Source organism: Oncorhynchus mykiss, chromosome 15, assembly GCF_013265735.2.
Source record: "Oncorhynchus mykiss isolate Arlee chromosome 15, USDA_OmykA_1.1, whole genome shotgun sequence".
Lineage (NCBI taxonomy): Eukaryota > Metazoa > Chordata > Actinopteri > Salmoniformes > Salmonidae > Oncorhynchus > Oncorhynchus mykiss.
Window position 1 is genome coordinate 42876821 of NC_048579.1, and position 26749 is coordinate 42903569.

The 26749-nt window shown below is 41.5% G+C and overlaps 3 non-coding genes across 3 annotated transcripts; 1 reads left to right on the forward strand and 2 right to left on the reverse strand.

The window, feature by feature from the left end:
• Positions 1 to 4403: 4403 nt before the first annotated feature.
• trnas-uga lies at positions 4404 to 4485 on the reverse strand. Its single transcript has one exon. It is a non-coding gene; the product is annotated as a tRNA-Ser (tRNA).
• A 453-nt stretch (positions 4486 to 4938) lies between these two features.
• Positions 4939 to 5010, forward strand: trnaa-cgc. Its single transcript has one exon. It is a non-coding gene; the product is annotated as a tRNA-Ala (tRNA).
• Positions 5011 to 7241: 2231 nt separating this feature from the next.
• On the reverse strand, positions 7242 to 7314 carry trnav-uac. The gene has a single exon. It is a non-coding gene; the product is annotated as a tRNA-Val (tRNA).
• Positions 7315 to 26749: the final 19435 nt, after the last annotated feature.

Genomic DNA, 26749 nt, shown 5'->3' on the forward strand with positions numbered 1-26749 from the left:
TTGGCACATAGAATTAAAAAAGTATTGTCAGATATTATTCATCCTAATCAGACAGGTTTTTACATGGACGATACATTGGAGATAATATAAGACAAGTACTGGAAACAGGCCTGGTTTTCATAGCTGATTTTGAAAAGGCTTTTAATAAAGTACGACTGGAGTTTATATATAAATGCCTAGAACATTTCAATTTTGGGGAATCTCTTATAAAATGGGTTAAAGTTATGTATAGTAACCCTAGGTGTAAAATAGTAAATAATGGCTACATCTCAGAAAGTTTGAAACTATCTAGAGGAGTAAAACAAGGTTGTCCACTATCGGCATATCTATTTATTATTGCCATCGAAATGTTAGCTGCTAAGATTAGATCAAACAAAAATATTAAGGCATTAGAAATCTGTGGTTTAAAAACTAAGGTGTCATTGTACGCTGATGATTCATGTTTTCTTTTAAAACCACAATTAGAGTCTCTCCACGGCCTCTTAGAGGATCTAGATACTTTTGCTATCCTCTCTGGATTAAAACCAAATTATGATAAATGTACCATATTACGCATTGGATCACAAAAAAATGCACATTTTACATTACCATGTAGTTTACCAATTAAATTGTCTGGCGGAGATGTGGACATACTCGGTATACAAATCTCAAAAGAAAGAAACGATCTCACTCCAATACATTTTTATAGAAAGTTAGCAAAAATAGATAAGATCTTGCTACCATGGAAAGGAAAATACCTGTCTATTTGTGGAAAAATCACCCTGATTAACTCTTTAGTTATATCACAGTTTACCTATTTGCTTATGGTTTTGCCTACACCTTGTGGCGAAATCTGCACGGAGCCTTCATCGTGCACTGCCACTTTAAGAGCGCATGAGCAGTAAGGAAGGAGAAAATAAAAAGAGCTCGTTCAGCTCTTTGGGGAGGGGCTCTTTGGTGGCGCGACAGTTTGATTGTGTGTGCTGTGCTGCAGAAGTTTTGTTTGTTTTCAGCGTGTGTAGTTTATAGAGTGTTTAACTCAATCATCGGTGTAATCGCTCTAGGTCGTGGTTGTTTTCGTTTGGGACCACGCCCGTTATGGATCGCATGGATTAGTAGCAACATTGTTGCGAAGCTTTAACATACAAACCAACAAACCATCGGACAGTCAGACAGTACACCTGCATGCCTGAAGACCACAGCTAAGATCTCTCTTGTTCTCTTTCTCTTTTTCTCTTCCCTCTAACGTTCCAGTGTTTTACCCTGCAACAGACTCTATTTTTCCAATGCACTTCCCATTGAAGTTCATTAGAGCTGGACTATTATTGCCCTGCCAGAAGTATTTGGACATTTTAGTTAAAAGGGAGGTTGCTTGCAAGTTGTGTATTGTTATGTGAACTGTATTGAGGTGTACTAATGACATGTGGCCGAGAAGACTGTGGACATTTTTAAGGCCTTTGTTGTGTCGATGAACACCCCCCACATTCATACCCTCTGCACTCATCCACTAGAAAATAATACAGATTATTGCAAATCCTATGTTGATGACTGGGTTCGTTCTTGTATGAAGTTGCTGTTGAATTGCTCTGCCATTATTAGTATTACTATTATTGTATGAGGTATTCTTGTTTGGGTTACCCCTGTGCTGTGATGTGGGTTTTATATGGTGTGAATTCTTTTTTCTCTCCACTGGCTATCTGGTAAACAGGCTACCCTCTAGGCAGTCTCTTCTGCTGATGTGTGTGGGTCTGGTAGTGGTACTCTCTATTCTACTCTTTTCCTTTCGGCATGGTTAATACCTGCCTGGCGCCCGAACAAAATCTTTCTTTACCCCTCATTAATAAATACCGCTACAACCTAGTGACCTGCTTTTTAAATTATATGAACAAAAAATATTACATTTTATTTGGAACGGCAAGCCAGATAAAATTAAAGGGGCCTATTTATATAACGAATATGAATTCGGTGGGCAGAAATGATTAAATATTAAAGCATTAGACCTCTCACGAAAGGCATCAGTCATACAAAAGTTATACTTAAATCCAAACTGGTTCTCTAGTCAATTGGTACGAATGTATCATCCTATATTCAGGAAGAGCCTTTTCCCCTTTATTCAGATTACACCTGCTCACTTTCGGTTGTTTGAAAAGGAAATAATCTCCAAATATCTTTCTTTTTTAAACAAGCCTTAGAAAGTTGGCTGCAATTTCAGTTTAATCCACCTGAAAGGACGGAACAAATAGTACAACAAATATTGTGGTTAAATTCAAATATACTAATTGATAAAAAAAAACTATTTATTGAAGAAATGATTAAAAAAGGTATAATTTTAGTGAATGATATCATAAATAGGACTGGTGGAGTTATGTCACACATGCAGCTAACACAGACATATGGAAATGTCTGCTCTACCCAAAATTACAACCAATTAATTACAGCATTACCACAAAAATGGAAGAGGCAAGTAGAAGGGGAAAAAAGTAAGGAACTTGTATGTCGGCCCTGTATTAAAGAGCATTAATGGTTAAAGAAAAGTGTGATAAAAAAACATATACCAATTTAATTTAAGGACCAAAAAACTGACAGCTGTGCCATATAAATTGCTAAATAGTTGGGAAGAGATTTTCGATATACCCATTCCATGGCACATGGTTTATGAATTGATACTCAAAACAACGCCGGATTCAAAACTTCACATTTTTCAATATAAATTACTATACAAAATTCTTGCAACTAATAGAATGATATATATATGGGGGATACAATCTTCCCAGCTCTGCAGATTCTGTTGTGAGGAGGCAGAGTCATTAGATAATTTACTTTGGTATTGTCCATATGTAGCTCGTTTTTGGTCACAGGTCCAGGAATGGCTGAAGAATTGCAACATTTGCCTAGAACTAACGCTACAGATAGCAATACTGGGTGATTTGAAAAGCCATAGTCAATCAATCAATAATATAGTAATTATTTTAGCAAAAATATGTATTTTTTATGTACAATCTGTAGAAGCTATGAGAATAGGAAGGTTCAATTATTTTGTGAAGCATCACTGCACAGTTGAAAAATATATGGCAAATAGAAATCCGAAATGGCTGATGTTGAGAGATAGATGGGAGAGGTTGAATGGAGCTGAAGGGTGGGACTAATAATAAGATAAACAATGTAAAGCATACAGGATCTGTAAAATGTATATAGGTTCGGAACTTTTGTGAAATAGCATAGTTACAAATAGAAATCAAACTGGATGGACATCAGAAATAGAGGAAGGACTAAGAACAAACAAGAGAGAACTATTGTAAAGTAGACTGTGTCTGTAAAATGTGTATTAGATGTATAAATTGAAGGTAAAAGCAGAACTGTTTATTAGTTTACTCCAATTGGGGGATCGGCGGTAGGGTTTGCGGGGAATAAAAATAAAGGTATATTCTTAAAAAAAGTATGTATGTCTATATAGGTATGTGTATGTATATATGTGTATATGTATGCATGCGTGTATGAATATATATATTTACCCCAAAAATATGGGGGATTGGAAATGATGCAGACAATTACATTGGAAGCAACATTCTTTCCGCAATATTAAGCTGATCCACCCCTTAAAATATATATATATATATATATATATATATATATATATATATATATATATATATATATATAAAATAACATTTAAAAATAAAAATAATAATAATAATAATAATAATAATAATAATAATATTTAAAAAGAATCAACCTTGATTAACATGGACTGAAGGGCATCAAGTCCAGGATTATCGGAGAGCAGAAGCTGAGTGCAGTCATTTAGGGTCTGTTTGCAGCGGATAAGGAACTTCCTTCTCACCATCTTCAATTGTGGTGTTGTTGGTTCAAACTGACTGTACACGGATTTAATGAAGGGAGGCGCTAGGGAAATTGGCTGGTAAAATTAGCATATTAAAGAATGCGGTAAATTAGCGTGTGTAGGACCACTTGCAGCCGTTTATTTTGCACATGTTGGACCGCCTGCAAGCACATTTGCAAGTGCTTATTTGAGGCGTTAATTTAGCACGTGAAGATGTTCATTTAACGCGTGCACGCATTAATTTAGCGCCCGCACCTGCTTACTTTACACACATAGCATTAAAAAGATAGCGGTTTGACCCCAACGGCGTTCCATACTTCAGAAGGCGTACCAAAATATACATTTTCTCAAAAGTGGGGTTAGAAGTTAATCAAAGTTTTATTGAGAATGGAGTTTAGCGTTCCTCAGCTAGTGTATTTCGTGTACCTTTCAATCAATCTATCGCATATTTTAGCACATGCATAAGGTTTGATCGCGCAAATTGATGTCCTAACAAAATCTGGTTCTTTTCGCATGGTGAACGGGGTTATTCGTTATAATCCTCACTCCTCAAACCTATAACTGATTCAAAATAACCATTTTCCGCTGCGAGCAGGGTTCGAACCTGCGCGGGAAGAACCCATTGGATTTCAAGTCCAACGCCTTAACCACTCGGCCATCGCAGCTTATGATTGTTTTAGAGTATATTATAAATAATGAACAATTCTTGTAAAGCGTCGACGATTCCGTGAACGTTATAAGACCAGGCGGTTTGGCTAGCTAGTTTGATTTTAGGCTACCATCCATAACGTGGATAGTATTTAACTAAATAGCTATTGCACTGTCTGACACAAACATCAGTAAACATCGCTGATCTAGCTACAACGCACAGTAGCAAGCATAGCTAACTTAACGTTAGCCATCAAGAAGCTAACGTAAACATCATAATGTTGTGCGCCACTGTAAACGTTGTCGACATCAGATACTGCAATGAATGTAGAATTAAAGACTAAGTGCATAAATCACATACCAACCAACCTGATTAACAAGTTGCTAGGGTCGGATAATGGGACGCTTTCGATCAGGATTGCAGGAACTAGGTTTAAATAGCTTAAATACTTACCCTAGCAGTATCACGTGGGGATGTAGCTCAGTGGTAGAGCGCATGCTTCGCATGTATGAGGCCCCGGGTTCAATCCCCGGCATCTCCATGTTTTCCTAAGATTATGTTTTATTATTTTTATTTCACCTTTTTTTTAAACAAGTTCTCATCAACAAACTGCGACCTGGCGAAGATAAAGCAAAGCAGTGGTACGCAACATCCGGGAAAAGCATTTAGCCACACTAGCAAGGCGTCAGGAGTCTGATGGCTTGGGGGTAGAAACTGTTGAGAAGCCTTTTGGACCTAGACTTGGAGCACCGGTACCGCTTGCCGTGCGATAGAGAACAGATGAGACAGCCTATAGTGAGGTCAGAGACCTGGCTGTGTGGTGCCAGGAAAACAACATCTCCCTCAATGGGAGCAAGACAAAAGAGATGATCATGGACTACAGGGAACATGCCCCCATTCTCATTGACAGGGCGGATTGAGAGTTTCAAGTTCCTTGGTGTCCACATCACCAACACACTATCATGGTCCAAACACACCAAGTCAGTCGTGAAGAGGGCATGACGGCACCTTTTCATCAGGAGACTGAAAAGATTTTCGCATGGGTCCCCAGATCCTCCAAAAGTAACTGCTCGGCACACGACCGACCGACCGTAAGGCGACACAGAGGATAGTGTGTATGGCCCAGTACATCACTGGGGCTAAGCTGCCTGCCATCCAGGACCTATATACTAGGCGGTGTCAGAGGAAGGGCCAAAGAATTGTCAAAGACTCCAGTCACCCTAGTCATAGGCTGTTCTCTCTGCTACCACACGGCAAGCGGTACCAGGGCGCCAAGTCTAGGTCCAAATGGCTTCTTAGCAGCTTTTACCCCAAGCCATAAGACTGCTGAACATTTAATCAAATGGCCACCCGGACTACTTACATTGATCTAAATGCATAAATCTCCCGCACATTGACTCAGTAACGGTACCCCCTGTATTTAGCCACGTTATTATTATTTTATTGTGTTACTTTTTATTAAATTTTTTACTTTAGTTTATTTAGTAAATATTTTCTTAACTATATTTATTGAACTGCATTGTTGGTTAATTAAGGGCTTGTAAGGAAGCATTTCACTGTAAGGTCTACCTACAACTTTTGTATTCGGCACATGACAAATCAAATTTTATTTTGTGGAAAATTGTGTTTCTTAAAGAAAGTACTGTAAAACTACAATTAATAGCCCAGGCATGTATTTGCTTCAATCACTGAACACAACCGGCTCTTATTAGAGATAGGTTTCTATTTGAACCAAGTGTTTATTTCCTAATGCACACAGCTTTTGCTCAATAATTTGTTGAAAAGACTACCACACTGTTTATTGTGACCAGTATGACCAGTGTAAACATTATAATAACAAATCCAACACTGATCAGAGGTGCATTTAATTGAAGTTTTATGGTATGCATATTTTACCTTTTTTTTCTTGCCTTCTCGCCATTAAATCGAGTTAAGGAGGAAACGGATGCATTTGCAGCCTGAAAGGAAAATTGTTTTATGTATGAACCGTCCACAAGCGATCCGAGTGTATAGCCGGCTGCATAGATACCCTTTGGATGGTAGAATGAAACGACTCAATATCGCCATCTGCAGGCTTTTGGGCTTAAACTCAGTCAACTACTTGTTGACAGTGACTCACAATAACCCTTTTATTTATTTTTTTATTTCACCTTTATTTAACCAGGTAGGCAAGTTGAGAACATGTTCTCATTTACAATTGTGACCTGGCCAAGATAAAGCAAAGCAGTTCGAAACATACAACAACACAGAGTTACACATGGAATAAACAAACATACAGTCAATAATACAGTAGAAAATACTTCTAAATACAATGTGAGCAAATGAGGTGAGATAATGGAGGTAAAGGCAAAAAAAAAAAGCCATGGTGGCGAAGTAAATACAATATAGCAAGTAAAGCACTGGAATGGTAGATTTGCAGTGGAAGAATGTGCAAAGTAGAGATAGAAATAATGGGGTGCAAAGGAGCAAAATAAATAAATAAATACAGTAGGAGGAGAGGTAGTTGTTTGGGCTAAATTATAGATGGGCTGTGTACAGGTGCAGTGATCTGTGAGCTGCTCTGACAGCTGGTGCTTAAAGCTAGTGAGGGAGATAAGTGTTTCCAGTTTCAGAGATTTTTGTAGTTCGTTCCAGTCATTGCCAGCAGCAACCTATGTGGATATCAACAGCAAACTCTGTATTAAAATAGTGTAGACTGCCACCACCTAAATAGACACATGCATTAGCAATACTGTGGTGTATCACATAACGTATGTACGTAAATTAAAAATATGGTTCCACTGGGGCTCGAACCCAGGACCTTCTGCGTGTAAAGCAGACGTGATAACCGCTACACTATGGAACCACTTGGAAACTTGGATTCCGATATGCCTTAAAATATGTTGCGTACTGTTAACTCTTGCAAATGAGACTATACATTTTGCGATGTTCATTTCAAGTTTCGAAATGGCTAGCTAACTAGTATTTAATTACTGTTGCTAATAAAGTCAGTACATGCCAAAAACACAAATGTAAAGACATATATCCTGAGCTAGTTATTTCGGAGCTACCATAGAAGTAGCTAACACGTGTGCATCTACTGGGACACCAGCTAACGTTATCTAATTTTAACGGCCACAAAACTCCGATGCAAACTCCCATTCACCAGCTCTGCAAGCGTTATAATGTCAAAATACGTTCGTTGATCACCAAATAAGGAGTTTGGTTGAGCAACTATCTTCTCCATTTTCTGAGCTACACTGGCCAAAATGCACCTCCAACAACAACCTTGAAACCCTTACATAATTCTGCCCAAAAATAACATGACAATTTCTCTCAACCAGTGGCTTTTCAGGTCAGCGCTGATGCCGCACTTTGATAAGCAGTTTCCACTTTGTCAAAGGCAGGTGCACAAAATATTTAGCTTATTCTTTCCCAGGGCGCCTCTCCAGGGTGCTCTCCAAAAACGTTCTGTCCCAAAAAATATCTAACATAAATCATGTAACAGATATAGAATATGCAGCATACAGGCTAGCCTACATGCTGGAGATAAAATGTATGGCATTGTAATGAGACGGACGGGTTTGACATCATGCAGGTTTCTCCTATCAAATAGCCTAATCTAAATGGCTCTCAATCCCCCCCAAATTGCTGTCATGTTAACAAACAACATGTAACAACAGGACAGATCCAAGTTGTCCAGGAGTTTCACCTCATTGTCATAATCAGTGGTTTCAACTTTGTACTTTTGATTAATTTTGGAGTATAGGCTAGACCAATTATGTACCATACCTTATATCATTTTTTTTTATATCATGTTTTTCTGCCATGTGTAATATGCGGTAGGCTATGCATTGTATGAAGGCACAATCATTATTTTAATTCTGTTTTTTTTCGTGCTTTGACTCATATAGGCCATAAACTCCAATATGCATACGTTTTCTGTATTTAATCATCACCTTAGAATGCACTTCTATAGGCTTTGAAACAAGGTCCACAACTACCATGTTTTCCATTCAGTTTCAACTTGTTGAACGTCTTTCTTCATATTAATCAATCACAGTGAGATGAGTTTTAAAAGCAAATACTGTTTTGATGATAAGTGTTTGATGTGATTTTCGATGACATTTGCATTTATGTGGTTAGAGGCACTGGCGTGTATTCATGGATGCCAAGGGAAGCCAGGCTTTAGGCCTCCCTTGACAAAAAATGTATAAAGTAATAGCCAATCAGAGTGGAGCTAAACTGTGTGAGCTCAGCTATGAATGTTCTGGTGCACCAAACAAGTTCGGATTTGGCCTCAGACCAATCACATCACAAGCCAAACGTCATTATAAACAGAGTAAAAACTTGAATTGTTGCATCTCATTGTGTTGTTGTCCTCTGGTGTCTAGCTAGTTAGCAAAAGATTGTCCCTTCCTAAATTAGGCATCGATTTGGACAGTACCGGCCAATGATTATAACAGAGATTCTGATCCAACCATAAATGTATACATTGTGCCCCTGCCCTGAGAGGATGGAATTTCAACATGTAGCTAGATGTAGTAGGCTAATGTTAACTAGCTGGCCTGGCGTATCATTGCCCATGAAAGTAAGTTAGGCTAGCGAGCAAGTATTTTAGCCAAAAACTGCTTTCCAGTCTCGGCACAGACTTCTTATACTTTTGTCCTCCTTAAGTCATACTCATAGTAACTTCTTTTAATGACTCATCACCTCTGGCATTTAGCCACCGTTATAATATTGCATTCATATTAGGACATGCAACGTGTAGAGTCACATAAATAGTTTAATGCATGTAGGACCATAGCAACAAACCTTGGCACTCTACAGGAATAACCAATACATGTCATCATGCTAACTCCTCTGAAAGGGACACCCCTTTTCTGGAAAAGCCTCAAGAGGTGTAACAATAGCAACAGTACATAGTTGGCCATAACAGTTACAAGAATAACCGACAGGTGCATATCTAATCGTGTCCAATGACTGACTCCTTCTGAAATAAATAATTGCCACATACGTACTGGAAAATTCACAATACTACTGAGAGCATATCACACAGTCGTCCAAAACAGCTGGTGCTCTCTTGCATGCTTCAGAGTTGCTTGCCTCGAAGCGAGCATAAAGGCATTTAGCTCGACTGGTAGGCTCGCGTCACTGGGCAGCTTGATGGTTCGTCTGAGGGCATATCGGGATTTCATATAAGCGACCGGATTAGAGTCCCGCTCCTTGAAAGCAGCAGCTCTAACCTTTAGCTCAATGCAGATGTTGCCTGTAATAAATGGCTTTTGGTTGGGATATGTTGTTTATTTTAACCTTATTTTACCAGGTAAGTTGACTGAGAACACATTCTCATTTACAGCAACGGCCTGGGGAAAATTTACAGGGGAGAGGAGGGGAGATGATTGAGCCAATTATAAGCTGGAGATGATTAGGTGACCTTGATGATACAGTGCCTTGCAAAAGTATTCATCCCCTTTGACGTTTTTCCTATTTTGTTGCATTACAACCTGTAATTTAAATGGATTTTTATGTTGAGTTCATGTAATGGACATACAAAAAATATTCCAAATTGGTGAAGTGAAATGAAAAAAATTCCTTGTTTCAAAATATTAAAAAAACAGAAAAGTGGTGCGTGCATACAGTATGTATTCACTCCCTTTGCTATGAAGCCCCAAAATAAGATCTGGTGCACCGATTACCTTCAGAAGTCACATAATTAGTTAAATAAAGTCCACCTGTGTGCAATCTAAGTGTCACATGATCTCAGTATATATACATCTGTTCTTTAAGGCCCCAGTATCTGCAACACCACTAAGCAAGGGGCACCACCAAGCAAGCGGCATCAAGACCAAGGAGCTCTCCAAACAGGCAGTTAACCCACTGTTCCTAGGCCATCATTGAAAATAAGAATTTGTTCTTAACTGACTTGCCTAGTAAAATAAAGGTAAAAAAATAAAAAATAAAAAATAAAATAAAAAAATAACAGGTCAGGGACAAAGTTGTGGAGAAGTACAGATCAGGGTTGGGTTGTAAAACAATATCCTAAACTTAGGTCATCCCACAGAGCACCATTTAAATCCATTATTACAAAATTGAAAAAGAATATTGGCACCACAACAAACATGCCAAAAGAGGGCCACCCGCCAAAACTCATGGACCAGGCAAGGAGGGCATTAATCAGAGTCAACAAAGAGACCAAAGATAACCCTGAAAGAGCTACAATGCTTTGGAGATTGGAGTATCTGTCCATAGGACCACTTTAAGCCATACACTCCACAGAGCTGGGCTTTACAGAAGAGTGGACAGAAAAAAGCCATTGGTTAGGCAAATACGTTTGGTGTTCGCACAAAGGCATGTGGGAGACTCTCCAAACATATGGAAGAAGGTACTCTGGTCAGATGAGACTAAAATTGAGCTTTTGTGCCATCAAGGAAAACGCTATGTTTGGCGCAAACCCAACACCTCACCCCGAGAACCCTATCCCCACAGTGAAGCATGATGGTGGCAGCATTATGCTGTGGAGATGTTTTTCATCGGCAGGGACTGGGAAACTGGTCAGAATTGAAGGAATGATGGATGGCGCTAAATACAGGGACATTCTTGAGGGAAACCTGTTTCAGTCATCCAGAGATTTGAGACTGGGACGGAGGTTCACCTTCCAGCAGGACAATGACCCTAAGCATACTGCTAAAGCAACACTCGAGTGGTTTAAGGGGAAACATTTAAATGGCTTGGAATGGACTAGTCAAAGCCCAGACCTCCACCCATTTGAGAAAAGTTGGTATGACTTAAAGATTGCTGTACACCAGCGGAACCCATCCAACTTGAAGGAGCTGGAGCAGTTTTGCCTTGAAGAGTGGGCAAAAATCCCAGTGGCTAGATGTGCCAAGCTTATAGAGACATACCCCAAGAGACTTGCAGCTGTAATTGCTGCAAAAGGTGGCGCTACAAAGTATTGACTTTGGGGGGTGAATAGTTATGCACGCTCAAGTTATTTTTTTTTGTCTTATTTCTTGTTTGTTTCACAAAACATATTTTGTATCTTCAAAGTGGTAGGCATGTTATATAAATCAAATGAAACAAACCCCCCAAAAATCTATTTTAATTCCAGGGTTGTAAGGCAACAAAATATGAAAAATGCCAAGGGGGGTGAATAATTTCGCAAGCCACTGTATGAGGGCCAGATTGGGAATTTAGCCAGGACACCCCTACTCTTACGATAAGTGCCATGGGATCTTTTAGTGACCACAGAGAGTCAGGACACCCCTTTAAAGTCCTATTACGAAAGACGACAACATACACAGGGCATTGGGATATTTTTTGTGGACCAAATTTGCTAATAGCCCTCCAACACCACCTCCAGCAGCATATGGTCTCCCATCCAGGGACCGACCCGACCAGGATCAACCCTGCTTAGCTTCAGAAGCAAGTCAGCATTGGGTTGCATAGTGGTATGCTGCTATACGTATGGTCACTGTGGGGACGACGTCATCGATGCACTTATTGATGAAGCAGATGACTGAGGCGGTATACTCCTCAAAGCCATTTGATGAATCCCGGAACATATTCCAGTATGTGCTCGCAAAACATTCCTGTAATATAGCATCCGCATCATCTGACCACTTCTGTATTGAGAGAGTCACTGGTACTTCCTGATTTAGTTTTTACTTGTAAGAAGGAATCAGGAGGATAGAATTATGGTCAAATTTGCCAAATGGAGTGCGGGTGAGAGCTTTGTGTACATCTCTGTGTGTGGAGTGAAGATGGGCTAGAGTTTTTTCCCTCTGGTTGCACATGTGACATCCTGGTCTACTCGGCTACCCTGGAGGATCCCATCGCTGACGTTCGAGCAGTCCTGGAATTTCTCCTGGCTAACCACCCATTCGTCAAGGCTGAGAAGTGCCAGTTTCATCAGAAGGCTGTCTCCTTCCTAGGCTACCAAATCAGTCCGCAGGGAGTGAGGATGGGCGTCAAGAAGGTAGATGCGGTCAGGTCATGGCCAGTCCGAACCACCATAAAGGGGTTACAATGTTTTTTGGGGTTTGCCAACTTCTACTACCGTTTCTCCTCATGGGTGGTCCCTGTAGGTTGGTGTGGAGCCCAGCTACTGACAAGGCCTTCCGTCTAGTCAAGTGACGTTTCACCTCTGCCCCATTGCTCAAATACACAGATCCCACGATATCCTTTGTGGTGGAGGTGGATGCTTCAGAGATGGGCTTGGGGGCAGTTCTGTCTCAATGACAAGGCAATCCACAGAAGAGAGAATAAAGTAGACAGCACATGTCAAACGTTTGATTCATGACCCTATGTCCGGATGACGTGTGCATGCCCATATTTGGGCATCCTGTCAGGACATCCTGGCGGGAACTTATCACGTGCTTATGCCCATATATTGGCATCCTGTTCTGATTCTGTGATCAGTGGCAAAGCTGTGATGACTGTAACAATGGAAGCAGGACCGCGGCTGAAACATAGAGAAAGGGCCAAGTATAACGCCACAATATACGATGCACCAAAAAAGCGGTTTCTAAGTGTGTATAGAACCCAAATACCGCCCGCAACTGCACTGAAAGATCAAGTGCTGATGTCTAATGGACAGCAATGGGGGTATCAGTTTGATTACCTGGCCTGTAGAGTGAACCTCCTATACGGTAGCCAAAGGAGAATAATATACCGACCAGACTTTAGGAGTGGACTACGGGCTTGAAGACTGGACGGTTTTTCGCAAGGTTGTGTGTCCCGAACTGAGACTTATCACCAAGGGGTATAGCTTCTTCACGGGCTACGAGACCCGTTGGGAAGGTGCCCCTGACTCCTCAGGAAGAATATTTCACAGGGTGAAAATACAAAGAAAGAATGGACTTCCATGTGGCTGCATGGTGTTCTATATCAGCAACGAGGAAACCCGCAACCAAAACATTTGTGAGGATTTTAGGTTGCGCATGCTTATTCCTTTTAAAAGTTGGGATTTAATGGAATTGAAAATGTTAGAGTTGTTGGACGCTCTTTTTGTACAGAGCCAACAGCGGCAAAGCATTGTTCATGTAAGGAAGTGCATAATGTATACAAATCCTGAGGATGATGATTCAAATGAGCCCCAAGAAGGGTCATCCTCAGAAGGGTCAGCCCACGAAGAAAACTAAGTACGTGGCTGCGTTAACCACGCCCTGATACCCAAAGGACTGGTTCAACACTAAAAGGAGTGCCCTTAAAGCCTCCAGTTCTTCATTTCCGCATATACCATTCATACAACATACCAGGACTCCGAAACGTCATGGGGGCCAGGCTGATGTCATGGCTGATGTGATGACTTTCTGCCACGCTGCATTTTGGTCTTCCTCTCCTTCAGCGGAAGAAAAGCGTTACAAAATGGTCCTTTTGTTCGATTAATTCCTTCGATATATATCCAAAATATAAATTTATTAGGCTCGTTTGATCCAGAAAAACACTGGTTCCAACTTGCGCAACGTGACTACAGAATATCTCAACAGTTACCTGTAAGCATTGTCCAAACATTTCAAACGACTTTTGTAATACAACTTTAGGTACTCTAGACTCAAGCCTCATTCAGAACAGTGTTACTTCTTCATTTCTCAAAGGAAAAACCTCAACCAATTTCAAAAGACTGTTGACATCCAGTGGAAGCGATAGGAACTGCAGGATAGTCGATTAGAAATCTGGATTCCCAATGAAAACTGATTGAAAAGAGTGACCTCAGGGGTTTCGCCTGCCAAATAAGTTATGTTATACTCACAGACATTATTCAAACAGTTTTAGAAACTTCTGAGTGTTTTCTATCCAAATCTACTAATAATATGCATATCTTAGCTTCTGGGTCTGAGTAGCAGGCCGTTTACTTTGGACATGCTTTTCATCCGGACGTGAAAATACTGCCCCCTGTCCCAAAGAAGTTAAATAACAGCCACTCCAGCTTGAGCCAACAGCAGGCTCAGGACAGGAGTCCAGTAAACAATAGCCGCTCCGATACCAGAAAAAGCAGGAGGTTGATACATCCACTGGATGAGCATCACAGCAGGAATCACGAGGAAAACACTTGGTGGTCACTGCTTAATTATACAGTAAAACTGAACTGATGGTAGAAAATACCTCCTCTTTTTACACACTCAGCGATCTCACCATTCTTACAGTATTCAGTAGGGGCCAGCATTAAATGTACCTATCATTCTAAATGATGACCCAATCATTCTAACTCATGGGCATTTTCCGATGCCCTATACCAAGAAAATAACCCACGCTAAAACTTCTCAAGTTTCGAGGATCGTCTTGACTCAATTGGAACATCATTCAATTGTGAAATGCTCCTCCTAATCTGTCTTAATTTGCTTGGATTGGAGGAGTTAGTTTTATGCATATCAACAATGGAGTTATTTAGTTTACCAAAAACACAACACCCTGTCCAATTTGTTGGTAAATAAAGGTATGCCTTATCACCATAGATCCAATATTAAATCAGTAAAAGTGGCTGAGCCATATTGATGTGGAGATCGTTCATCTGCTTCTGCCTGAATAGTGGTGCGCCCACATTCAGTTTAGGTTCTAGAATAGGTAGAATAGGTTCTGGTGCACGATGTCTAGGTTCTAAATAATTTATGTTATCAATCAAATCCGCCTCTTATATCTTTTTTTGATGACAAATCACCATTAATGCATTTTTCCTTCATAGTTCCACCCTGTGAAGGTTTACCCCATGAAGTTTAATTCGATAAGAGCACTTCCAGTGCACATAGAGTGTCATTAACAATCTTGAATTTGTATAGAAGAAACTCAGTTTCTTGAGGGGGCATTATGGTAGCAAAATTACAAGATCATGTTATGATACTGTTTATCGTCCGAATGGTTGTTTTCATGCAATAGAGTAGGGTTCTTAGGACACTCTCTCTTCATTCTGAGTGACCTGAGAGGAGTTTTTGAAGTTTGTGCTGGCTACTGATTAAGTGATGGCTTGGTGATAAAAAACTTGACAGCCATATTGCATTCTATGATTAGTGGTGCATGTGAGACATTATGTCTCCGGTCGCACTGAGCCTGTATTCATAGATAAGATGTGGTGTGTGTGACTCGAGATAGAGATAGCCTGAAAGAATAGAACAAACATCTGTGTTTGTTCTCATCCTTGCATCTGGGAAACTTAGCCTGGAAGAGTAAAATACCCCCCCCCCCCCCCCCCCACACACACACACACTTTGGATTGTGGTGTCGACTGTTTCCTTATTGCAACAATTAATTGATATTGAATAGCTATTGATGAAATGACAGTCTCTCACACTTGATTAGAATATAACATCACACAGTTCTTCCACAAATTTGGCAATGTCGTCTTTTTCTGCCCTCTCCTTCACGTTGTGTATTCTAATGTTATTTTATCTTTATTTATTTTCTAGGTAGTCAGTTTTGCTGGATATATCTTTCAATTTTCAAGTAATTAACTGCCTCATAAAGCAGGGTCGCTCTCCTCGTACCAGGCCAATCTCTCCTCCGCCTCCTTCAAGCTCTCCATGGTGGCATTTAGGCCTTGCTTTATCTCTTATGTCCTTACTCAGTTCATCATGTGTGTTTTCTGTCTCTGATCTGAAGCTCTTGAGATCATTTCCAAACTCCCCCAGTGGGCCTCTGATTTATTTCATAAATTCAAAGATTTTTTATAAAGGGCTCCATCTTGGGTTCACTTTGCTTCTCTGATTATTTGTTTCTTTCCCCCTGATGGCTGTGAGACTGCTCCAAAGCACACATTCATCACCTACTAAATGCACCACTCTGGTTATTTTAATGAATCCTATATTTAAGTTTAATCAACCGCGGTGATTGGAAAGATCAAAAGCACGCTGCCATCGCGTGTGCTTACGGCAGCTTCTTCTGAGCTAGCTTCAATGTGGCAGCAAGGTGGAGGTCTTCAGAGTTGTGATGTTGTTTTGGCAGAAACAGGTCCGTCAGTGTTGTCTCCATAATTACCTTGAAACAAACAGTGGTCAGGGCACTGGACAGACAAGGGACCTATACATCATGTAATTATGTACACTACCGTTCAAAAGTTATGTACACTACCATCAACAGTGAAGAGGTGACTCCGGGGTGCTGGCCTTCTAGGCAGAGTTGCAGAGAAAAAGCCATATCTCAGACTGGCCAAAAAAAGAAAATATTAACATGGGCAAAACAACACAAACACTGGACAGAGGAACTCTGCCTAGAAGGCCAGCATCCTGGAGTCGCCTCTTCACTGTTGACGTTGAGACTGGTGTTTTGCGGGTACTATTTCATGAAGCTGCCAGTTGAGGACTTGTGAGGCATCTGTTTCTCAACCTAGACACGCTCCTGTCCTCTTGCTCAGTTGTGCACCGGGGCCTGCCACTCCTCTTTCTATTCTGGTTAGAGCCAGTTTGCACTGTTCTGTGAAGGGAGTAGTTCACAGTGTTGTACAAGATCTTTAGTTTCTTGGCAATTTATCGCATGGAATAGCCTTCATTTCTCAGAACAAAAATAGACTGATGAGTTTCAGAAGAAAGTTATTTGTTTCTGGACATTTAAAGCCTATAATCAAACTCACAAATGCTGATACTCCAAATACTCAACTTGTCTAAAGAAGGCCAGTTTTATTGCTTCTTTAATCAGGACAACAGATTTCAGCTGTGCTAACATAATGGCAAATGGGTTTTCTAATGATCAATTAGCATTTAAAATTATAAACTTGGATTAGCTAACACAACGTGCCATTGGAACTCAGGAGAGATGGTTTCTGATAATGGGCCTCTGTACGCCTATGTAGATATTCCATCGAAAATCAGCCATTTCCAGCTACAATAGTAATTTACACTGTATTTCTGATCAATTTTATGTTATTTTAATGGACAAAAAATTTGCTTTTCTTTCAAAAACAAGGACATTTCTAAGTGACCCCAAATATTGAACGGTAGTGTACGCCAATAATTTCACACCATTGTGCTCAGTAAATCCATATTATTTGAAAGAGTGTGACCTGGCTCTACATATTTTGCTGGTCTGTGACCCGCTAGCACCACCCACGGTCAGAGGAGACCTCAGAGTTACACACAGGGACACTTAATTGACATAGATTGTCACGTTCTGACCTTAGTTCCTTTGTTTTGTCTTTGTTTTAGTATGGTCAGGGCGTGAGTTGGGGTGGGCAGTCTATGTTTGTTTTTCTATGTTGTTTTCTGTGTTCGGCCTAGTATGGTTCTCAATCAGAGGCAGGTGTCGTTAGTTGTCTCTGATTGAGAATCATACTTAGGTAGCCTTTTTCCACCTGTGTTGCGTGGGTGTTTTGTTTTCCGTGTGAGTGTTTGGTCCAGACGGTACTGTTTTCGGTTTTGTATATTCACGTCATTGTTTGTTGTTTTGTTCAAGTGTTTTATTGTCTTTATTAAAAATCATTATGGACACTTACCACGCTGCGCATTGGTCCTCCGATCCTTCTCGCTACTCCTCCTCAGAAGAGGAGGACGAGAACCCTTACATAGATTGCATTCTGAAAGTGTTAAGACCCATTGACTTTTTCCCACATTTTGTTAAGTTACAGCCTTATTCTATTCTAAATTGAAATATCACATTTACATACAGTCAGGTCCATAAAGTTATTATTATTTAGCTGTCTACCACAGCATACTGGAGTTTAAATTAAATAATGCAGACTTTATTTGAGGGTATTTACATCCAAATCGGGTGGACAGTGTAGGAATTACAGCACTTTTTATACGTGGTCCCCCCTTTTTAATTTTTAATCCATGGCCAGGTGTGTGTTATGCCCTCATTAGTGTAGAGAGGAGTAGGCAGGAGGCAGTTGCAGGTTTAGAACTACTTAATTTAGCACCAGATTTAAACGTGGGATTAAACCCAAAATGCAAAATAATAAAGTACTCAGTAAACAGTAGAAGAGATTCTCATTAGAAAAACAAGCAACATTTACAATGACCAACAAAGACAAACGACAGAGGGAGGATATATACAACGGGAGAGGGGGGATTGGAAACAGGTGTGTACTGATAACGAGACACGAGGTTGATGAGTGAAGGGTGTTTGCCAGCAGCAGGTTTGACAGCAGCTAGAAGGCCGGCGATGCCCCCCCAGGTGCTGCTCCAGTAGCGGGGTGCCGCCGACCTTGGGGAAGACCCTGGAGAGGCGGTGCGGGTCGGTCGGGACGATGCCTGTGGAAGTCCCGATTGAGAGAACCCCTCACAATTGACCAGGTACTGGAGAGACCCCCCACGATGCTGTGAGTCCAACAGGCTGCAGACGGAGTACGCCAGGGCCCCCTCGACGTCCAAGGGAGGGGGAGGTTTGTCATGGGATCCAGCAATGGCCAAGGGACTACCTGCCACCGGCCTGAGGAGAGATACAATGATTCCTCCTTTAAAAGCTGTGAGCTTACACCGCGGGACTTAGAGGTACCCAGCGTCACGGCTTTATTGCTCTAGACCACCACAAGGGGGAGTTAGAGCACTCATTAAGCATTTGGGTCCCAAGGTTTATATATGAACAATCATATTGAGTGGTTCCAATGACGAATTTGACGCGAGCCACCCGTCCCGGGTGACTTTCAAAACTTTACGGTGGAAGCAAATGTAAGTAATTATAACGTCATAACAAGTCAAGCAAAAAATGTACAATTGAGAGGAATGTGTTAGTTAATGTAGAGACAAACGTTTGTGCATATTATTTTTGAAAGTTAATTTACAAAAATCGCTGTTTAGCAAGTTAGCTGACTAGCTAACATTAGTCATCTAGCTAGCTAGTGTTTTGACGTGAGTATGAATTTGTAATTCGTGTTTAATGTTTTAGGGACTCCTGAGAAAACCAGCAAGCCAGGCTGTCGTCTTGTGAATCAGTCGATATGAAGAATCTAGCTAGCTAAAGCATTTATTGCAAATTGGATGTACAAGTGTGTTAGCTTGCCTTGCTTATATTTGCCATGCAATACAGCTGAAGTAACATAGCTAGTTAACTATTTATTTGCTTATTGTGTAGTGGAGGATAAAAATAACTATATGCCTATGGATGTGTAGCTAGCTACAGTATGTAGCCGATCTGTGTATGGACGCTACAACTTTTGGTATGAATATTAGTTCCGAACCAATCTATGAACCACAGCTATCATAGTTGTTGTATCGACTTCAAGTCTGAATGGCATTAATGAAGCCTATGGATTGAGTAGAATATGATAACTTTATTTTGCCAAGGTTACAAGTCCTATCTACATGTACTGTAGTTATTACCACGCATGTGATCCCCACATTGTAGCCTGTACATTGAATATATTCACTGATCGTTTTACTCTTCTTTGGCAAATAAAGTTGCTGTTCAGGTATGAATCTCTGTGAGACATTCTTTTTCAGTCATATCCAATACCAGGTGTATCAAACTCCATTCTTTGAGTGATGCTGTGTCTGCATGTATGTATTACAATTATACACTTCCACAGTGTTTACCACTCCTGCTCCTGGGACATCAATGATTACACATTGTAACTATGCAATAGACTAGAAACATGATTTTAGTAAAGGCTGATTTGTAATTCACATATGCAGAAATACACCTATGCATATCTAACTCCCTTCATCTGCATACATCTGAGGACACAGGATAGGTGTAGTATTCCAATGAGATACAGTGCCTTGCGAAAGTATTCGGCCCCCTTGAACTTTGCTACCTTTTGCCACATTTCAGGCTTCAAACATAAAGATATAAAACTGTATTTTTTTGTGAAGAATCAACAACAAGTGGGACACAATCATGAAGTTGAACGACATTTATTGGATATTTCAAACTTTTTTAACAAATCAAAAACTGAACAATTGGGCATGCAAAATTATTCAGCCCCTTTACTTTCAGTGCAGCAAACTCTCTCTAGAAGTTCAGTGAGGATCTCTGAATGATCCAATGTTGACCTAAATGACTACTGATGATAAATACAATCCACCTGTGTGTAATCAAGTCTCCGTATAAATGCACCTGCACTGTGATAGTCTCAGAGGTCCGTTAAAAGCGCAGAGAGCATCATGAAGAACAAGGAACACACCAGGCAGGTCCGAGATACTGTTGTGAAGAAGTTTAAAGCCGGATTTGGATACAAAAAGATTTCACAAGCTTTAAACATCCCAAGGAGCACTGTGCAAGCGATAATATTGAAATGGAAGGAGTATCAGACCACTGCAAATCTACCAAGACCTGGCCGTCCCTCTAAACTTTCAGCTCATACAAGGAGAAGACTGATCAGAGATGCAGCCAAGAGGCCCATGATCACTCTGGATGAACTGCAGAGATCTACAGCTGAGGTGGGAGACTCTGTCCATAGGACAACAATCAGTTGTATATTGCACAAATCTGGCCTTTATGGAAGAGTGGCAAGAAGAAAGCCATTTCTTAAAGATATCCATAAAAAGTGTCGTTTAAAGTTTGCCACAAGCCACCTGGGAGACACACCAAACATGTGGAAGAAGGTGCTCTGGTCAGATGAAACCAAAATTGAACTTTTTGGCAACAATGCAAAACGTTATGTTTGGCGTAAAAGCAACACAGCTCATCACCCTGAACACACCATCCCCACTGTCAAACATGGTGGTGGCAGCATCATGGTTTGGGCCTGCTGTTCTTCAGCAGGGACAGGGAAGATGGTTAAAATTGATGGGAAGATGGATGGAGCCAAATACAGGACCATTCTGGAAGAAAACCTGATGGAGTCTGCAAAAGACCTGAGACTGGGACGGAGATTTGTCTTCCAACAAGACAATGATCCAAAACATAAAACAAAATCTACAATGGAATGGTTCAAAAATAAACATATCCAGGTGTTAGAATGGCCTAGTCAAAGTCCAGACCTGAATCCAATCGAGAATCTGTGGAAAGAACTGAAAACTGCTGTTCACAAATTCTCTCCATCCAACCTCACTGAGCTCGAGCTGTTTTGCAAGGAGGAATGGGAAAAAATGTCAGTCTCTCGATGTGCAAAACTGATAGAGACATACCCCAAGCGATTTACAGCTGTAATCGCAGCAAAAGGTGGCGCTGCAAAGTATTAACTTAAGGGGGCTGAATAATTTTGCACGCCCAATTTTTCAGTTTTTGATTTAAAAAAAAAGTTTGAAATATCCAATAAATGTCGTTCCACTTCATGATTGTGTCCCACTTGTTGTTGATTCTTCACAAAAAAATACAGTTTTATATCTTTATGTTTGAAGCCTGAAATGTGGCAAAAGGTCGCAAAGTTCAAGGGGGCCGAATACTTTCGCAAGGCACTGTACTTCATTTCAACCAGTGTGGAGAATGTGAAACGCTTTATTGAACGTTCATTATCCAGGTGTTATAAATACATCATACATGCATTATAAATATTATAATTGTAATATTATGTTATAAATACAAGTACAATCTGTACTTCAATGCATATATGGCATGCATTATAAAAAAAAGAGGAAGAAGAGGAGGTGGTGAGAAGGGGGTGTAGAAGACAGAAAAAGAAAGAGGTAAAACAGAGGAGAAGGGAAGACAGCATATGATTAATGAATTACAGTGCTACCCTAATATTCTCTCAGTTCATCACAATTACATAGTGTCTCTAGAGATGTCTCCTAACCAGCCTTGGGCTCCCAGTCAGCCTGAAGGTTATCTTAAGAGCGGGTGAGGTGGCGATGACCGGACTGGCTTCCTCTCTCACATCAAAACATCTCTGCAGACGAGAGACAGATGGAATAGAGCATGATTAAGCTTTGTTTTTTTTATTCTAACACGGTCAGTCATCATAACCATCAGGAGGTGAAATGCAAAACTGACCTTGGATCATTACCTCTGGGACTACTATATCTCTATCTGTATTTCAATGTCAAGCATCTCTTTAATAATACTTCCTGTATGATATATAAGTATAATATCCCTTATAATAAATCATGATAACATTGGATAGATGGATACATGTGCATGTGTAGCATGTGACAATACCCGGATCATATCAAGGACGGCATCACAATTGAATACATAAATACCACTTGAAGCTTGATGATGAGTTGATCATTCATATCAGCTGTGTAGTGCTATGGGAAAAATAAAAATGTGCAACCCTTTGAGTCCCCAGCACCAGGACTGAGAACCGCTGCTATTCATTCGGACCTCAATCTGCAGACAGGCTTTCACAGCTCTCTGTATCTGAGGACAGAAACCCTCACAAGAAATAGACTACACAAAAGTACCTGCTCTATCCATAATCGCCTACTCTCTCACTTTGACAGCTGGGCTTGCAAAGCTTTCACTTTCCTCCAAAAAATACAAATGTTTGCCATTATCAAGAGTGGCACTGGAGCTAAAACAATATCCTACATAGTGTGGGAAGACTGCACCTAAGAAGGTTGGAGACTCAACATCTTGAAGAGAATGCATGTAAACTCAGCAAAACAAAAACGTCCTCTCACTGTCAACTGTGTTTATTTTCAGCAAACTTAACATGTGTAAATATTTGTATGAACATAACAAGACTCAACAACTGAGACATAAACTGAACAAGTTCCACAGACATGTGTCTAACAAAAATGGAATAATGTGTACCTGAACAAATGGGGGGTCAAAATCAAAAGTAACAGTCAGTATCTGGTGTGGTCACCAGCTTTATTAAGTACTGCAGTGCACCTCCTCTGCACCAGATTTTCCAGTTCTTGCTGTGAGATGTTACCCCACTCTTCCACCAGGGCACCTGCAAGACATTTCTGGGGGGAATGGCCCTAGCCCTCACCCTCCGATCCAACAGGTCTCAGACATGCTCAATGGGATTGAGATCCGGGCTCTTCACTGGCCATGGCAGAACACTGACATTCCTGTCTTGCAGGAAATCACACACAGAATGAGCTGTATGGCTGGTGGCATTGTCATGCTGGAGGGTCATGTCAGGATGAGCCTGCAGGAAGGGTACCACATGAGGAAGGAGAATGTCTTCCCTGTGATGCACAGAGTTGAGATTGCCTGCAATGACAACGAGCTCAGTCCGATGATGCAGTGACACACCGCACCAGACCATGACGGACCCTCCTCCTCCATATCGATTCCGCTCCAGAGTACAGTACTCGGTGTAACGCTCATTCCTTCGATGATAAACGCAAATCCGACCATCACCCCTGGTGAGACAAAACCGCGACTCGTCAGTGAAAAGTTATTTCTGCCAGTCCTGTCTGGTCCAGCGACGGTGGGTTTGTGCCCATAGGCGACGTTGTTGGCGGTGATGTCTGGTGAGGACCTGCCTTACAACAGGCCTACAAGCCCTCAGTCCATCCTCTCTCAGCCTATTGCGGACAGTCTGAGCACTGATGGAGGAATTGTGCGTTCCTGGTGTAACTCGGGCAGTTGTTGTTGCCATCCTGTACCTGTCCCACAGGTGTGATGTTCGGATGTACCGATCCTGTGCAGGTGTTGTTACACGTGGTCTGCCACTGCGAGGTCAATCAGCTCTCCGTCCTGTCTCCTTGTAGAGCTGTCTTAGACATCTCACAGTACGGACATTACAATTTATTGCCCTGTCAGTAGAAAGGCCTCTTTAGTGTCCAAAGTTTTCATAACTGTGACCTTAATTGCTATAAGCTGTTAGTGTCTTACGACCGTTCCACAGGTGCATGTTCATTAATTGTTCATGGTTCATTGAACAAGCGTGGGAAACAGTGTTTAAACCCTTTGGAATATAGATCTGTGAAGTTATTTGGATTTTTACGAATTATCTTTGATAGACAGGGTCCTGAAAAAGGGCTGTTTCTTATTTTGCTGAATTTATATGTCCTGACCAAAAGATGAGGAGTCAGTGGTAGGGTTCACTTAATGTTGCAGCACAGCAAGATTCTCTGTAGATGGGGCATGGGATGTCAGGAACAATGCTCTGCTAGGGCGAGTAAAATGGTCAGTGGTCTCATTTGTGTCTGGAAGTAGCTAGCAAGCTAGCCAATGTTAGCTTGGGTGCTTGACTGCCATTGTAAGGCCAGAACGCTCAAATAAACCCAAACATCCAGGGTGCGCTCCGAGAGCGAAACTGTCTGAATTTACCCAAAGGGTTTTTTGTTTTTCATGGAATCGTATTAATCAAATGAATTAAGGAAGTATTAGTCGAAAGTTTGGACACACCTACTCATTCCAGGATTTTTCTATATTTTTCCTATTTTTCTAAACTGTGAAATAACATATATGGAATCAGTTAAGAGCAAATTATTATTTACAAGGACAGCCTATTCCTTCCTCCCCATCAGGGAATTGAACCCTGGTCTCCCGCGTGCCTGCAATATGGAAGACTATCAAATGCTTCTCAAAGATATCCTCTGGTGGTCAAACTAGCAATAACTTGCATTAACAGAAAAACATTTGCTGACAATTCTATAACGTGCCACAGAATGCTGCAGCAGCCTGCAAGGTGTTCTGCAGTATGACGCAACTTTTAAAGGTGGAACCACTGTAAATGAAATGAGGGTGAAATAAGGTAATTGACTGCTAAGGTGCTGGAACCAATCGTCTACTGCAGGAGCCTCGATCTGACACCGGTGCCAGGAGCCTAGAACACACTGAAAGGGTGTGAGGTTAGTGGAGGAGTGACGGAGGCAGAAACTCAGTCCTCTCACCCGGCCGGTCCTGACAGTAACTACGAAGGTACCTACTCAGTTCCTGATTTACCCTTTCCACCTGCCCATTTGCTTGGGGATGGTACCCAGAGGTGAGGCCGCCCGTGACCCCCAGTCATTCCATGAAGGCCTTCAAGACGTAGGTACGCCCCTCGGGAGTGTGGGCAGGTGAGGAATCCTCCTCAGGACGTTCTTTAATCCCGGCCGATAGCAGAGGGTAAAGTCAAACATGGCGAAGAATTGGGCCCACCTGGCCTGACGTGGGTTCAGCCTCTTCGCTGCTTGAATATACTCTAGGTTCCGGTGGTCCGTCCAAACCAGGAATGGGTGTTGAGCACCTTCCAGCCAGTGCCGCCATGTTTTCAGCGCCTTCTTGACGGCCAGCAACTCACAAAGCTTCCGCGAGTAAAAGGCACATGGATGAAGTTTAGGCGGCGATCCAGTGCGTTGAGAAAGAACGGCCCCTACTCCAACCTCGGAGGCATCCACCTCCATATTGAAGGGCAAAGATGGGTCAGGATGAGCCAGAACAGGTGCGTTCGTAAAACGTTCCTTGAGCGCACGGAATGCTTTATTGGCCTCCTCAGTCCAGCGCAGCTGTCGAGGACCTCCCTTCAGGAGGAAGGTAAGAGGGGACACCATTGTGCTGAAACCCCTAATGAACTGCATTAAATAGTTGGCAAAACCTAGGAAGTGCTGCACCGCCTTTATGTTGGATGGAACAGGCCAAGACCATACTGCACTGACCCTCTGCTCTTCCATCTCCACTACCGCGGTGGATATCCGATAGCCCAGGAAGGAGACCACCTGCTGGAAGAAAAGGCACTTCTCCGCCTTGGTGTACAGGTGATGCCCTATCAGCTTCTCCAAAATGGACCTGACATGAGAGACATGTTACTCGCGTATAGTGGAGTACACCTAGAGGTTGTCTATGTACACCACTACACAGTGACCCAACATATCTCTAAACACCTTGTTAATGAAGGATTGAAACACAGAGTGTGCATTTGTCAGACTGTAGGGCATTACCCTGTATTCGTAGTGCCCAGTGCTGGTAATGAAGGCGGCCTTCCATTCTTCCCCCTCCCTGATGTGCACCAGGTTGTAGGCACTGCATAAATCCAATTTGGTAAAGTACTGAGCACCGTGCATCTGTTCGATCACAGTGAGAATAAGAGGCAGGGGATAACTGCTTACAAGCGAAAATTAAAGCAGGAAGCACCAGTGATTAGATCCATAAAAAAAGTGGTCGGATGAAGCAGATTCTAAGCTATAGGACTGTTTTGCTAGCACAGACTGGAATATCTTATTGGGATTCTTCCGATGGCATTGAGGAGTACACCACATCAGTCACTGGCTTCTTCAATAAGGGCATCGATGATGTCGTCCCCACAATGACTGTACGTACATACCCCAACCAGAAGCCATGGATTACAGGCAACATTCACACTGAGCTAAAGGGTAGAGCTGATGCTTTCAAGGAGCGGGACTCTAACCTGGAAGCTTACAAGAAATCCCACTATGCCCTCACACGAACCATCAAACAGACAAAGCGTCAATACAGGACTAAGATCGAATCGTACGACACCGGCTCCGACACTCTTCAGACGTGGCAGGGCTTGCAAACTATTACAGACTACAAAGGGAAGCACAGCCGAGAGGTTGCATACCGCCCCAACCGATCCAATGGATCCA